Here is a 13,449-nt window from a genome sequence, read left to right as displayed (position 1 = left end):
GGGGAAATCAAACCCTTGAGTCAAACATATAAATCTCCTCCCCCGTTCCCACAAAGATTGATGAAAAGAACGGAGGATGCCAAGTGTCAACGCTTCTACGACCAATTGAAAGGGTTGTCAATGAATATCCCATTTCTTGATGCATTCCAAGAAATGCCGGAATTTGCTAAATACTTGAAGGACTTGTTGACGAAGAAAAGACCAATCAAGCATGATACAGTGGGAGTCACCCACCGTGTGAGCGCTATTATTTCATCATCAAAGGTTGAGAAGAAGGGAGATCCCGGGGCTTTCACTATCCCTTGCACCATCGGTCACCATGATTTTGCTCGTGCTTTATGTGATAATGGGGCTAGTATTAATTTGATGCCACAAGCCATCTATAAACAATCCGGTTTGGGAACACCTAAACCAACGAGCATGCGTCTTCAATTGGCCGATAGAACCATCAAAAGACCGATACGGGTTGTTGATGACGTCCTTGTTAGAGTGGGGGGATTCTTATTGCTGGCGAATTTTGTCATCCTTGATTGTGTGGTTGACAAGGAAGTCCCAATTATCTTGGGAAGGCCATTTCTTGCCATCGGGAGAGCTCTAATGGACTCGAAAAAGAATGAAATAAAATTAAGGTCAATGATGAAGAGGTAACGTTCCAAGCTAGCAAGGGGTTAAAATTGCCTAGTGCTTATGAGAGCATTTCGGTCATTGATTCTTTCGATGTGGTAGACGAAGCGGTGGAGCATAAGTTAGAGGAGGAGCACTTTGACGAAACACTTTCGGCTATTTTGGTGAATTTTGAGGCGGATGACATGGAGGGGTATATTGAGACGGTAAATTCTCTTATTGGCCGGGGTTCTTATTCTTATGAGGCAAAGAAATTATCTCTTGATCTTGATAAAAGAACCACTCCTCCGGCTAAGCCTTCGATTATTGAGCCTCCAAAACTTGAGCTCAAGCTACTTCCCTCTCATTTGAATTATGCTTTTCTTGGCCCAGATAATACTTTACCGGTTATTCTCTCATCTTTATTAAATGAGGAACAGACCCAAAAGGTTCTTGAAGTGTTGCGGGCTTATCGAAGATCTATTGGATGGACTATTGCGGATATAAGGGGGATTCCCTCCGGTATTTGTGAAAATAGAATCGAACTTGAGAAGGATAGTTCACCAAGTATAGAGCATCAAAGAAGGCTAAACCCTTCTATGCAAGAAGTGGTCAAGAAGGAGATAATCAAATGGTTGGATGCGGGTGTTGTATACCCAATTGCAAATAGTCCATGGGTTAGTCCGGTGCAATGTGTGCCAAAAAAAGGGGGCATCACTGTTGTCTCTAATTCTAAGAATGAGTTGATTCCTACAAGGACAGTTACCGGATGACGAGTGTGTATGGACTACCGAAAGCTCAACACCGTGACTTGTAAAGACCATTTCCCTATGCCTTTTATTGATCAAATGCTTGATCGGTTGGCCGGAAGATCTTATTATTGCTTTTTGGATGGCTGTTCAAGGTACAACCAAATCAACATTGCATTAGAAGACCAAGAGAAAACTACTTTCACTGTCCTTATGGCACTTTTGCTTTTAGCCGAATGGCTTTTGGCTTATGCAATGCCCCAGCTACATTCCAACAGTGTATGATGTCTATTTTCTCGGATATGGTGGAAGATTTCTTCGAAGTCTTTATGGATGACTTTTCGGTTGTTGGTGACTCTTTTGACGAATGCCTCGCCAATCTCGGTAAGGTATTGAAGTGGTGTGAAGAAACCAACCTTGTACTTAATTAGGAGAAATGTCATTTCATGGTGAAGGAAGGGATTGTCCTTGGCTATAGGATTTTCGAGAAAGGTATTGAGGTAGACCAAGCGAAAATTGATGTTATAGCCAAGCTTCCTCCACCTATCTCTGTCAAAGGAGTTCGTAGCTTCTTGGGACATACCGACTTCTATCGGCGATTCATCAAAGATTTCTCAAAGATCGTCAATCCGATGTGTAAGCTTCTTGAAAAAGAGGCTAAGTTTGCGTTTGATGAGAAGTGCCTTAAGGCATTTAATGAGTTGAAGGAAATGCTCACTTCTACTCTAATTATTGTCTCTTCGGATTGGCCATTGCCATTTGAGCTCATGTGTGATGCGAGCAGATTTTCTATTGGTGCAGTTTTTGGGCAAAGGCACAACAAAATCATGTACCCAATTTATTATGCTAGCAAGACCTCAATGGAGCTCAAATGAATTATACCATAACCGAGCAAGAACTTCTAGCCATTGTTTATGCGTTTGAGAAGTTCCGGGCCTATCTACTTGGATCCAAAGCGGTTGTTCACACGGATCATGTGGCCTTGAGATATTTGATGAAAAAGAAAGATGTAGAGCCGCGGTTGATTCGTTGGGTATTATTATTGCAAGAGTTCGACTTTGAGGTCAAAGATCGAAAAGGTTGTGAAAACCAAGTTGCAGATCATCTATCTAGACTTGAGGAAGCTGGGAGACCGAGTGGAGATCTTGAATTAAATGATATTTTTTCCCAATGACAGACTTTTGGCTGTATCGTGTGAGGTTGCTCCTTGGTATGCAGATATCGCCAACTTCTTGGTGACGGATCTTATCCCCGACGACATCAAGGCTTATCAAAAGAAGAATTTTTTTAGAGATAGTCGTCAATACTATTGGGATGAGCCTTATTTGTTTCGCACTTGCGCCGACAATATCATTCGGCGATGTGTGGCCGAATTCGAGGCCGTGGAAATCTTGAAAGCTTGCCATGACTCTCCCGTGGGGGGGTCATCACAGTGGGAACCGCACAACAGCAAAAGCGCTTGAATGTGGCTATTATTAGCCCACCCTTTATCATGATGCAAATTTGATGGTGAAATCTTGTGACCAATGTCAACGATAAGGGTCAATTGGGAGGAAGCACGATATGCCAATGAATTTTGTGATGGAGGTTGAACTATTTGATGTGTGGGGCATCGACTTTATGGGCCTATTTGTGAGTTCTCGTGGTATGCGATACATCCCTTTTGCGGTTGACTATGTGTCCAAGTGGGTCGAAATTGTAGCATTGCCCAACAATGACGGCAAGAGTGTCACAAATTTTCTCAAAAAGAACATATTCACAAGGTTTGGCACTCCTAGGGCAATCATTAGTGATGGTGGCACTCACTTTTGCAATAAGCAATTCGCTAATCTCATGAAAAAATATGGAGTGAAGCATAGGGTGGCAACTCCTTACCACCCCCAAACTAGTGGGCAAGTCGAAGTCTCCAATCGGGAGATATAGAGCAGCTTAGCCAAGACGGTTAATGCAAATAGAACTGATTGGTCTTTTAAGCTTGATGATGCTCTTTGGGCCTATAGAACGCCATTCAAGACGCCCATTGGTACTTCTCCTTATCGGTTGGTGTTCGGCAAAGCTTGCCATCTACGTTGAACTTGAACACAAAGCTTTGTGGGCATTAAAAAAATTGAACATGGATTGGGACAAAACAGCCAAGTTGCGGTTGTTTCAAATGAATGAAATGGATGAGTTTCAGTATCATGCTTATGAGAGTGCGACTTTGTATAAAGAAAATATGAAGCACTATCATGATGTTAAACTTTTGAAGAGAGATTTTCAACAAGGTGATTCGGTGTTGCTATCCAATTCAAGGTTGAAGCTCTTTCCTGGCAAGTTGAAATCCAAGTGGTCCGACCCTTTTACTTTGGTGAGTGTGTCACCCAATAGTTTGATGGAGTTGAAGTCCGACGATGGGACTCGTACTTTTAGGGTAAATGGCTATCGGGTAAAGCACTACCATTAGATGGTTGATGGGGACAAGATTATCGATGCTCACCGGTTGAAACATGGCACCAGACCATGACACCAAAAGTGGTATTACGTCGTGCCGCGACGTTAAATTGTGCGCTTCTTGGGAGGCAACCCATGTTCATTTTCGCATTACGTTTTTCGTTTCGTTGGTTTTTTTTTTGTTTGTGTTGTTTTGATGTTTGTTGATATGTCTAGGAACCAACGCGTCGAATGCAGAAATTTCCAAAGAAGCAGGTGAATGATGCACACTCGACGGACCGTCGAACCATTCGACGAGTCGTTGAGTGTGCCATCGAATTAGACAACCTGAAAAACTCATCACTGGAAATGATGGCATTTCTACGATAGGTTTGACGCCCCGTCGAACAGATCGACGGTCAGTTCGACGGGGCGTTCTTCAAAAAAAAAAAAGTCGGGGTGACAGGACGTTTCACTTGACGGAACGTCGAACCATTCGACGCTCCGTCTTTTAGATACGTCGGTTGGGTTATATGAACTCATATAACCTGACGACCCCTATTCCTCATTTCATATCTTTTTTTGAATTCTCTCTCTCTCTCTCTCTTCTCCCTCCCATAACCGTTCCCCCTTCCTCCTCTCTTTACCACGCCACAACCACCGTTCCCCTCTTTCCCTATTACTCTCTCCCTCATTTACTCTGTCCCTGTGTGTGTAACCCTAGTAGTGACTATTTGTGTGTTCTTCATTCCTTACGTGCTAAAATCAAATCTTCTTTCCATTTTAAGGTATGTGAGTTCATGGATTGTTTGCTCCCTTGTTCTTACTAGTTGTTTGCTTGCATTCCATGTCTTGTTTTGATTACTTTCTTGTTGCTCCATTTGCTCCATGTTTTTATATAATTTCGCCTGGCATTCTCATTCTTTTTGCTGGGGATGGTTTGTTTATGTTTGATTCATTGGTCTTTCACCGAGTCAGAGGGCATTACGACAAACATATCTCATTCATGAGATTGTTGTTGTTTTGCCCGCCACCTGTTTAATAAAAGGCCCAAGTGTGGTGTTGTTTGTAACTTTGGCTTGGAGGGCATTATGACTGAGAGTTGTTTTGCCCGCCAATTGTTGTTCCTATTTTAACCCAAGCCAACGTAGGGTGAATTCTGAGTAACCCCAAATTACGTGAGGATTTGCCCCATATCCCGAGGATCGTATTGAATTTGTTAGCAACAGCCTGCATAATTCATTCGACGCTAAGTTCAACGGCCCGTCGATTCATTCGACGGACCGTCCTTCTCAACGTCGAATGAATCCTCTCTGATGATTAAAGTTTAACCCGCTCGACGGTAGACTCGATGGCCCGTCGAATCAGTCGACGAGGCGACCTTCCCACTGTCTTTTATTTGTAAATTCTAGTGGCAAAGTCGAGCTCGACGAGGAGACCGACGGCTCATCGATCGGTTCGACGAACACCTCGACGATCCGTCGATCTGTTCGACGTCTCTTCTAGCAAATGGACGGCCGTTGGCAGCTTTAACATTAGTACATGTTTTGCATTTTTTTCTGGTTTTGTTATATTTCTATGGTTGTCTCAATGACGAAGGGTGTTCTTTTTGCAGATATGCCTCTAAAGAATCCAGTCAAGCGGGGTGGTGGTCCTAAAAAAGTCCGAGGTCGGGGACAAACAACTCTTACTCTTAGGGATGAACCCTCTGACTCTGAACGTCAAGCGGTGGTCCCAACGACTAGAATGAGGGCACGGCCACCACTCCCCGCGCAGCATCACCTGCCCCACACTCCTTCCAGTCTGAAGAGGGGGCTTCGTCCTCCACATCTTCTAGTGCTAGAGAGGAAGCAACAGAGCAACCAGCCGCTCCTGAGCGAAATTCAGATGAGGAACAAGAGCGGTTGCGGCTGCAAAAGATGGAGGTAGCTGCAATCCCATTCCCTTATGAGGGGTGCCGAAAGTACTACATAAAGAGGGAGACTACAGTCACCGGAGGTAATCTGAGGAGGAATATTCGAGAAGAAAAACAAATCAGTACGAGCGGATTAGAGAGTTACCCTCGGATTACTGATCTCATCTAGCACTATCATCTTGAGGCATTTACACAACCTCTAGGGATTATTGCCCGACCATGGTTCGGGAGTGCTATGCTACCTACAGAGTGCTACTGGAGCAGCAACACAAGAACAAGAGAGCTTTGAAAGTCGCCCCTCCATTAGACATAGTGTCTGTTCGGGGTGTACATGTTGATATCTCAGCCCCCACAATCAACAGGTTTTATTTTGGGGATGACTTCGTTGCACCGACCACAGTGAAATATGATGATTAGTTTGAAAAAAGAGCTGACCAATCTGTGAGGGAATGGTTTGCGATGATTGTGGCTAGAGGGCCGGCAGACAAGGCCCCATAGGTGGTAACTTGGCTGCCAAAATACATAAGGCGGATATCAGCTTGGAAGCTAAATTTTGGTGGAATTTCGTCATATATCGGGTTCTGCCCACGGGAGCAGATAACATAGTCACACCGGACAGAGCAGTGGTTGTGGCTGCCATGCTATCCAGGTACCCAATGAACTTGGGTGAATTGATCAGTAGAGCCATTCGGGCACGCGTACCACAGGAGGCGACAGCCTTGATATTCCCGTGCCTTATCACACAGTTATGTAAGTTGGCCCAGGTGAGATACATTGATATATTCGCGGCCACTCTCCCCGCGACAAAAGTGTGTGACATCACACGGAGTAAGGATAAGACCCTCCGTACATCTCAGGCCACCAGTACTTCACTGCTAGATCTCACGGATGAGCAGACAGAGCATGTTCTAGATTCAGTGCCACAGGGCACAGAGGGACTGTCCACAATAGCTGCCTCCACACCATCTGTAGCTGATGCTACCCCTCCTTCAAAGGCACCACCTCAGCCTGCTGTCCCGTCTTCATCTCCTATTCCTCCTTCAGCCGCAGCATCGGCCTCCGAGGATCTCTTTATCCTCAACAGGGCCAACTTTAGAGAGTTTGCCATCACGGCAGAGCGAGCTGATCAGCAGGTGACTTGGATATTATAACAGTTGGGTAGGTTTGTTCGCAAAGAGATTGTACCAGAGTTGGAGCCTTTTCAAGAGGCTATAGAGAGGCATCACGCTAGGGTAAATGTGCGACTTGACAGTTTAGAGATACGGATACTCACTATTGAGAAGAAGAGTGAGAGTGGCACTTTGGGAGATTTGAAGACCGAGCTTGACCAGCTCAGAGCTGAGATTAAGGCCCTTCGTGCAAGAGAGCAAGTTATTGTGGATGACCCGACACCTGCGCCAGTCGCCAACATTTTAGGTTTGATCAGAGTAGTTGACTTAGTGACTGAGGATGAGCCTAGGGAAAGTCGCAAGAGAAAGAGGCCTGACACATTGGCTGATGATGATGATGAGGGGGAGGATAGCGAGGATGAGGACCCCGAGCTTCAGGAGGGTATTCGGCGGTCGCGCCTGGACACGAGGTTCACCGGAGCATCTTCCAGCACCAGTGCTATCCCAGCACCAGTCGGGCCGATTACGATAGCTCCTCAGGACCTGCAGCCACAGGGCCAGTCAGCCCCACCTCCTGAGTCCATTGAGCTAGCAGGAGAGAGTTTCCATCCGTACTGATGCGGAGGAGACACCTCAGCAGCAGCAGAGGGATTAGAGCTTCTCAAGTTGACCCTCTCCCCCTCCCACCATGGGATGACGGTATGATTTTGATGCATTGGGGACAATGCATCCTCTTTTTTGCTGGGGGTGGGGTAACCTGATGTATTTTGTAGTGTATATATGTGTTAAATCTTGCTTAGAGTAATTGTGACTTTAGTGGGTGTTGCATTTTGAACTTATGGCATGAATTGTGAGAACAAATTGGATTGAAAAAGATATTTTGAATTGATTTAAAATTAACTCCCTCTGAGATTTTGGTGCCTATCATAAGATGTAATGAATTGACATGCATGGTTCTCTTTGTGACATCATATATATTAGAGTGTGTATGGGGTGTGAGTATTCAAATCCTTATGCCAGTGTGCATGTGAGAACTTCTCGTGTTCATCATTAGCATATGTGGATCTAGAACTTGCCTGGTAAGTCGTTCTATATTGCTTAGGATAGTTGGTTGCGAAGTGATCATAGGCTTTCCTTGTAATAATCACTTTAGCCCTAAAAAGCCCAAAACCCACTCTATATGAATATCATTAGTTCCCCCTTTTGAGCCTTTGACACATTTTTTTTTAATTATTAGCCGTAACAAACCTTTTCCCCCTCTTCATGAAGCAATTCCATCTTTGCACCCGTTCCCTCCTTGACGCTACGAGAGAAAAGAGGCAAATCGCCTAAGTTGGGGTGGCGTATGTGCAAAGTAGAGGCTAAAAGCCCAAAGCAGGGGGTGTGAGAGCTCAATAGTCGAAAACTAGATGTGATATGAACCAGATGTGATGTGAACTAGAGGTGATATATATATATATAAAATTAAAAAAATTAAATAAAAAAAAAAAAGGAAAGAAAGAAAATGGCGCTAGAAGGAGGGCCATAGAAAGATTGTAAATTCTAGTAGGAATCAAATCACATCATAGTCATAAGTTGAGGAACTAATCATGAATAAAATGGGCATGCAAAAGAAGTGAAAATGTGTAGTGTCGAGAAGGATGAGTCACTAATTCCCAAATAAGTCTCCTACGCGTCCCCAAGCCTACATTACAACCCAAGAACAAGCCCTATAGTGATCATGACTGAACCATCCGAAAGTGTGAAGCATTGAAATTAAGGGCAAGCATATGGTATCCGCACTAGCATATCATGAACTTCTTTGTGAGCGTGAGTGCTTTCTGTTCTCATTTATCCTTGTCCTGGTTCTTATCTCAAAATTGTGTGTGGAACATTCTCTGATCCAAGTGATGGCATAATGGTGAATACTCGCACGCATAAATGCCTCTGATAATGTGGTGTCATTGATTGAAGCGTCATAGTCAATTCTAATGATTTATGATGAAAGAATGTGTTTTGAAATGAGGAAAGAGGGAGCTAATGTGAAAACACACATGCCGGTAGTGATGAACAAACACCATTGTAGTTACTTTTACCCTATTTTTAGTTTAGTTGGGGTGTTAGTTTGTAGCTACTTCGTCTGACTTGCTTGAGGACAAGCAAAGATCCTAAGTTAGGGGTGTTGATGTACCGCAAATTTGTGGTGCATTCGACGCCTTTTTACTATGGATTTTGGGTGTTCTCAAGTAAGTCTGGTTTATTTTAATGTGTTTTTGTTGTGTTCTAGGAAGGCGATGGCCCAAAAGCAAAAACAAAGAAAAAGAAAAAATTGCCCAGAAATGAAGATTCGACGGTCCGTCGATTAATTGACGGACCGGACCGTCCCTTGGAACGTCGATAAGATGGATTTTCCAGTGATGGCCTAAGTTGAAGGGGACAAAGGACGGAACCATCGACAAAGCGTCGAATGGATCGACGTTTCGTCATTTGTCTCGTCAAACAAACTTGTCCATCAGAAGAGAGAAAGACGGAAGAATCGACGGGGCGTTGAACTGGTCGACGGCACCGTCAAATGGACCGTCAAACTGGAGAACTAAACGGCGAAGGAATCGACGGCCCGTCGAATCGATCGACGGTCCGTCGATTTCTGCCACCAGGGGCAGTTTTGCCAATTGCTGATGTGCGTTTTTTTTAGCCTATTTAAAGAACATTTTAGGTTTTTGTCATTATCAGAATATTCTCCAACATTGAACACGTTTTCCATTGGTGGGTGAGCATTGAATACCCCCTTTTGGAGCTTAGTGAAGACAAAAAGATTCCATTTTCCACCATCTTTATTACTCTTTGTAAGCTTTATGTCTCCATTAATGCTTACCACTTTTGTGACCTACATGTGTGAGTAGTTTCTTTAATCAAAGTTGTGGACCCAAATGATGGGTGTTATGTAATGGGTGTCTAACATTGTGTATATATATAATGGGTTGTGATGTGTTTTATTATTTCTCATATTCATTGTTAGTTAGTGGTTGCAAACACTTACTTATGCACAAACCCTAGTTTTGTTTGAAAAGATGAACTAGGGTTTGAGTTGAAATAATATAACAAGGACTCGGGGCGCTAACCCTCGTTTAATGGACTCACTTAGGAATAAGATGAGTTCTACTTGGCATATTTAATCGGTCTTAGTTGCAACTTTTCTATGTTTGGGAAAATTATGAAAAGAAATACTTTTTAATTATTGGAAAATATTAGGAAGTGCATTAGATATTAAGTGCATACATAACCACCACCCATTAGAAATATATCATATTGATACCCATAGCATAACATCTAATCACAGCGGGAACACAACTTTGGTTCTTCTAATCCAACAATTTCCACATACTTCAAAATAGCGAATACAAACCAAACCTCTTATCTACCCTTTCGGAATAGAATTAAAGACTTTAAAGATTAGTAACATATATAATTAGTATTGATTTCACACTGTATTCCCTGTGGGATTCGACCTCAACCTAGTTGGGTTACTATATTTGACACAGACCGCCTTACGCCATAATTTAGGTGTAATTTGAGCGTATCAGTAGTCAAGTGTGAGGTTTGCATAAGCGTTATTGTAAGGGTGAGGGGTTATGGGAGTTAACTTCTAGCTTGCAATAGAGTTGTAACCTGAGTTGCTCGGTTAGTGGAGTTGAAATCCTACTGGGGTAGGTCGTGATTTTTAATTCCTTGAGCAAGGAGTTTTTCACGTAAAAATCTTGTGTTGATTCTTGTACTGCACTGCATAAGGAAACTGGTATACAACCAGGTCCCTCATCTATTGTTTGCAAACGCATAACCTACATCAATTGGTGTTAGAGCGAGTTCTTTCTAAAAGGTTAACACCTAGAGAGGATCTTTATCATGGCTAGTTCACCAAGCCTAGAGAAAGGAGAATCTATCACAAGACCACTAAGATCCAATAGAGAATATCATGGATGGTGGAAGGGGAGAAGGCATAACTTTTCATGGCTGAGGATCTAAGCTGTGGGACATCATTTGTGATGACCTTATGTTCCTATGAATAGTTGCGGGACTGGATTTGGGACTGGTCAAAAGAATGAGAAGAGGCAGTTACAAAGTTACATGAAAGGATACTGCTCGAAACATAACTGAGAGAATGAATGATTTCCCTCATTCAAGGACTTTCAAGTGGGAATGTGTTCTCTTGAAATGACGATGAAGAGGAAGCACCTTGGAAGCAGTCGATAGGAGATGGGTCTGATCGAGCTCAACTTGTTACCTTTCCTCAAAATTCCTCTTACTTGGCTATGTTAAGAGGAAAGGTACAATGCTAAAAGGTGTTTTTCGGTGGCATCTAACTCATTCTTGTACCGTTACAGGTACATATGCGTGGCAGGGTCAGGACAACACGAGCATAAGTGACATCGCCTATCTCAGAGCTCTTGCCTCGTCTTCAAAATTGTTAAGGGACCTGGTCCCTATGACTCAGGTTAGTAGTCTTTTCAGTGCTCAATATGTCTCGAACTATCTAGAATGACACGTCACTAAGACTCTTCCGCTTCCTATTCCAGATTAAGCCCTTTAAATGCTTGTCCATCCTAAACCTCTTCGTACTTCAAAAAGAAAACCTTTCCTTCTTCAGATTCTGCCAAAAAAAAAAAAATCACCACTCTCATATCCGAATTGTCCTTCCTCACTTGCCAGAATCTAAACCCCACTATATCACTACCAGATCCTAAAAATAGTCTGACTCTAGTAAGCCCCACTTCCATCAATCATTCTAGAACAGATAAAGGACTCTAGGAGCCCTGTGTAGATCTTCTCCTTGATGACTCTAAATGAGAGGGAGAGAAGCATATCTAATATCATCGAAAGTGGAACTGAAATTGTTAAAGGCTTTGTAGAGGCCTTGAAGGCAAAAGAAAGCAGTAAAGGAACTCAGAAAGATCTGATGACTAAACTGATGAAGGAGGAGGAACCTATTAAGAAAAAAAAATGGATGCAATCCACAAGGCATGCAATCCATTGGAAGAAGGTTATCTGTCATGAGTAATGTCACGACCCAACCCCGTAGGCCGTGACTAGTGCCCGACTTGGGCACCCGTACGTACCAAAGTCCAAAAACAGTAACTCAAATATTTACAAAAATTTGGGCAGAGTTTCCTCTGTTTTACTGACTAACCAAAATTAACCTGCACTCAGAAAATACCAACAGAAGCCACACAGGGCCAACATATTCACATACATATATATAGGCGAGCCGGCAAGACTGCCGTGGCGGATGAACCGCCCAGAACATATCACATTTACATATATATATACCACATACACATATACCGTACGTACACAACCATAACCCACGCGCATGTCCACGTACCTCACACAACATAACGGAATCATATGACGGGACGGGCCCCGTCGTACCCCCGAATAATAATGTACATATGTATCGGAGAAAATGTATACCAAAATATATATAAGCTCGGAAGAGGGAGCACTCCAATAAGCGAGAATAGATGGCCTGGCTGTGGATCCTCAACCGAGCGGCGGTACCGCGGGCATGAAACGCGGCCCGAAGAAAGCGGGTGGGTACGGAATATATACGAGTATGTAAAAAGCTACGTAACACAATAACTAGGATCGTAACCGAACTAGACTGTATCGACATAAGTATAGAACTTAGGAAATCAAAACTTACCTGTGAATCGTATATCATGTATATACATATCATATCATCAAGTCATTATGCACATATAACGTACCCGGCCCTCTGGGGAGGGACTTGGTAAATAAAGTCATGTAAACATCATGTATAATAATCATGTAAGCATGTGATCATATGCATATGCCGTACCCGCCCTCTAGCGAGGGACTCGGTGAGTAGGAGTATCAAATGCCATCCCGGCCACCATCCCCATATCATCACATCATCGGATCATCATATATGAATAGATATAGCGTGCCGGCCCCTCTAGCGAGGGACTCGGTGAATAATGCAATGAACCGCGCACGATTACATACCCGGCCCGGGACTCGGTGAAAGACGTATTAAGCTTGCACGAGCAGAGTAGTGAGAATTCCATATGCAATATAAAGATACAACAATCTTACAGAGACTCGAAGGCGTAACACAGATGACAGATCTCATAGCGGACCTTTAATAATAGTGAGAGCATAAATCTTTCGGATGTCGACATATTTTATATCAGAATAATCTTTCTGGAGTAATTGCACATTCCAAAGTAGGTCATAGGACTCGAGTAAATAAATATAACAGTTATTCTGTGGAAATTAGAAAGGTAGCTAAACTTCCCTTAGTTTTTATTTGCAAGTAATTCAAGCGGAATAATAGGGAAAAATCCGGACAAAGTGGGCCCACCTCGGTCAAATGAGGTGGCGTATGTAAATTACGCATGTCAAACTTCATAACGCCATTTATGAGTACTTTAAGACAATCGATTTCATTTGCACAAATTATAGAGGTTAAAACAATTTTTTCGACTATTTACACAACAAACCATTCAATTCTACCGAATGAAAAAGGGGCGTTTCTAGACGTAGATTAGAAGAGTGGAGTTGCCCCAAGGTCCAAATTCGAGCCTAGTAGGTCTAAGACATGCCAAGAGAAGAAATGGGAGAGCTTTACATACCTTTTATGCTCCTTACGCCTTTCCAAATTCAC

The sequence above is a fragment of the Lycium ferocissimum genome, chromosome 10 (genome assembly GCF_029784015.1).
Source record: "Lycium ferocissimum isolate CSIRO_LF1 chromosome 10, AGI_CSIRO_Lferr_CH_V1, whole genome shotgun sequence".
Lineage (NCBI taxonomy): Eukaryota > Viridiplantae > Streptophyta > Magnoliopsida > Solanales > Solanaceae > Lycium > Lycium ferocissimum.
The sequence above is the reverse complement of the archived record's forward strand: the minus strand, read 5'-3'. Positions refer to the sequence as shown.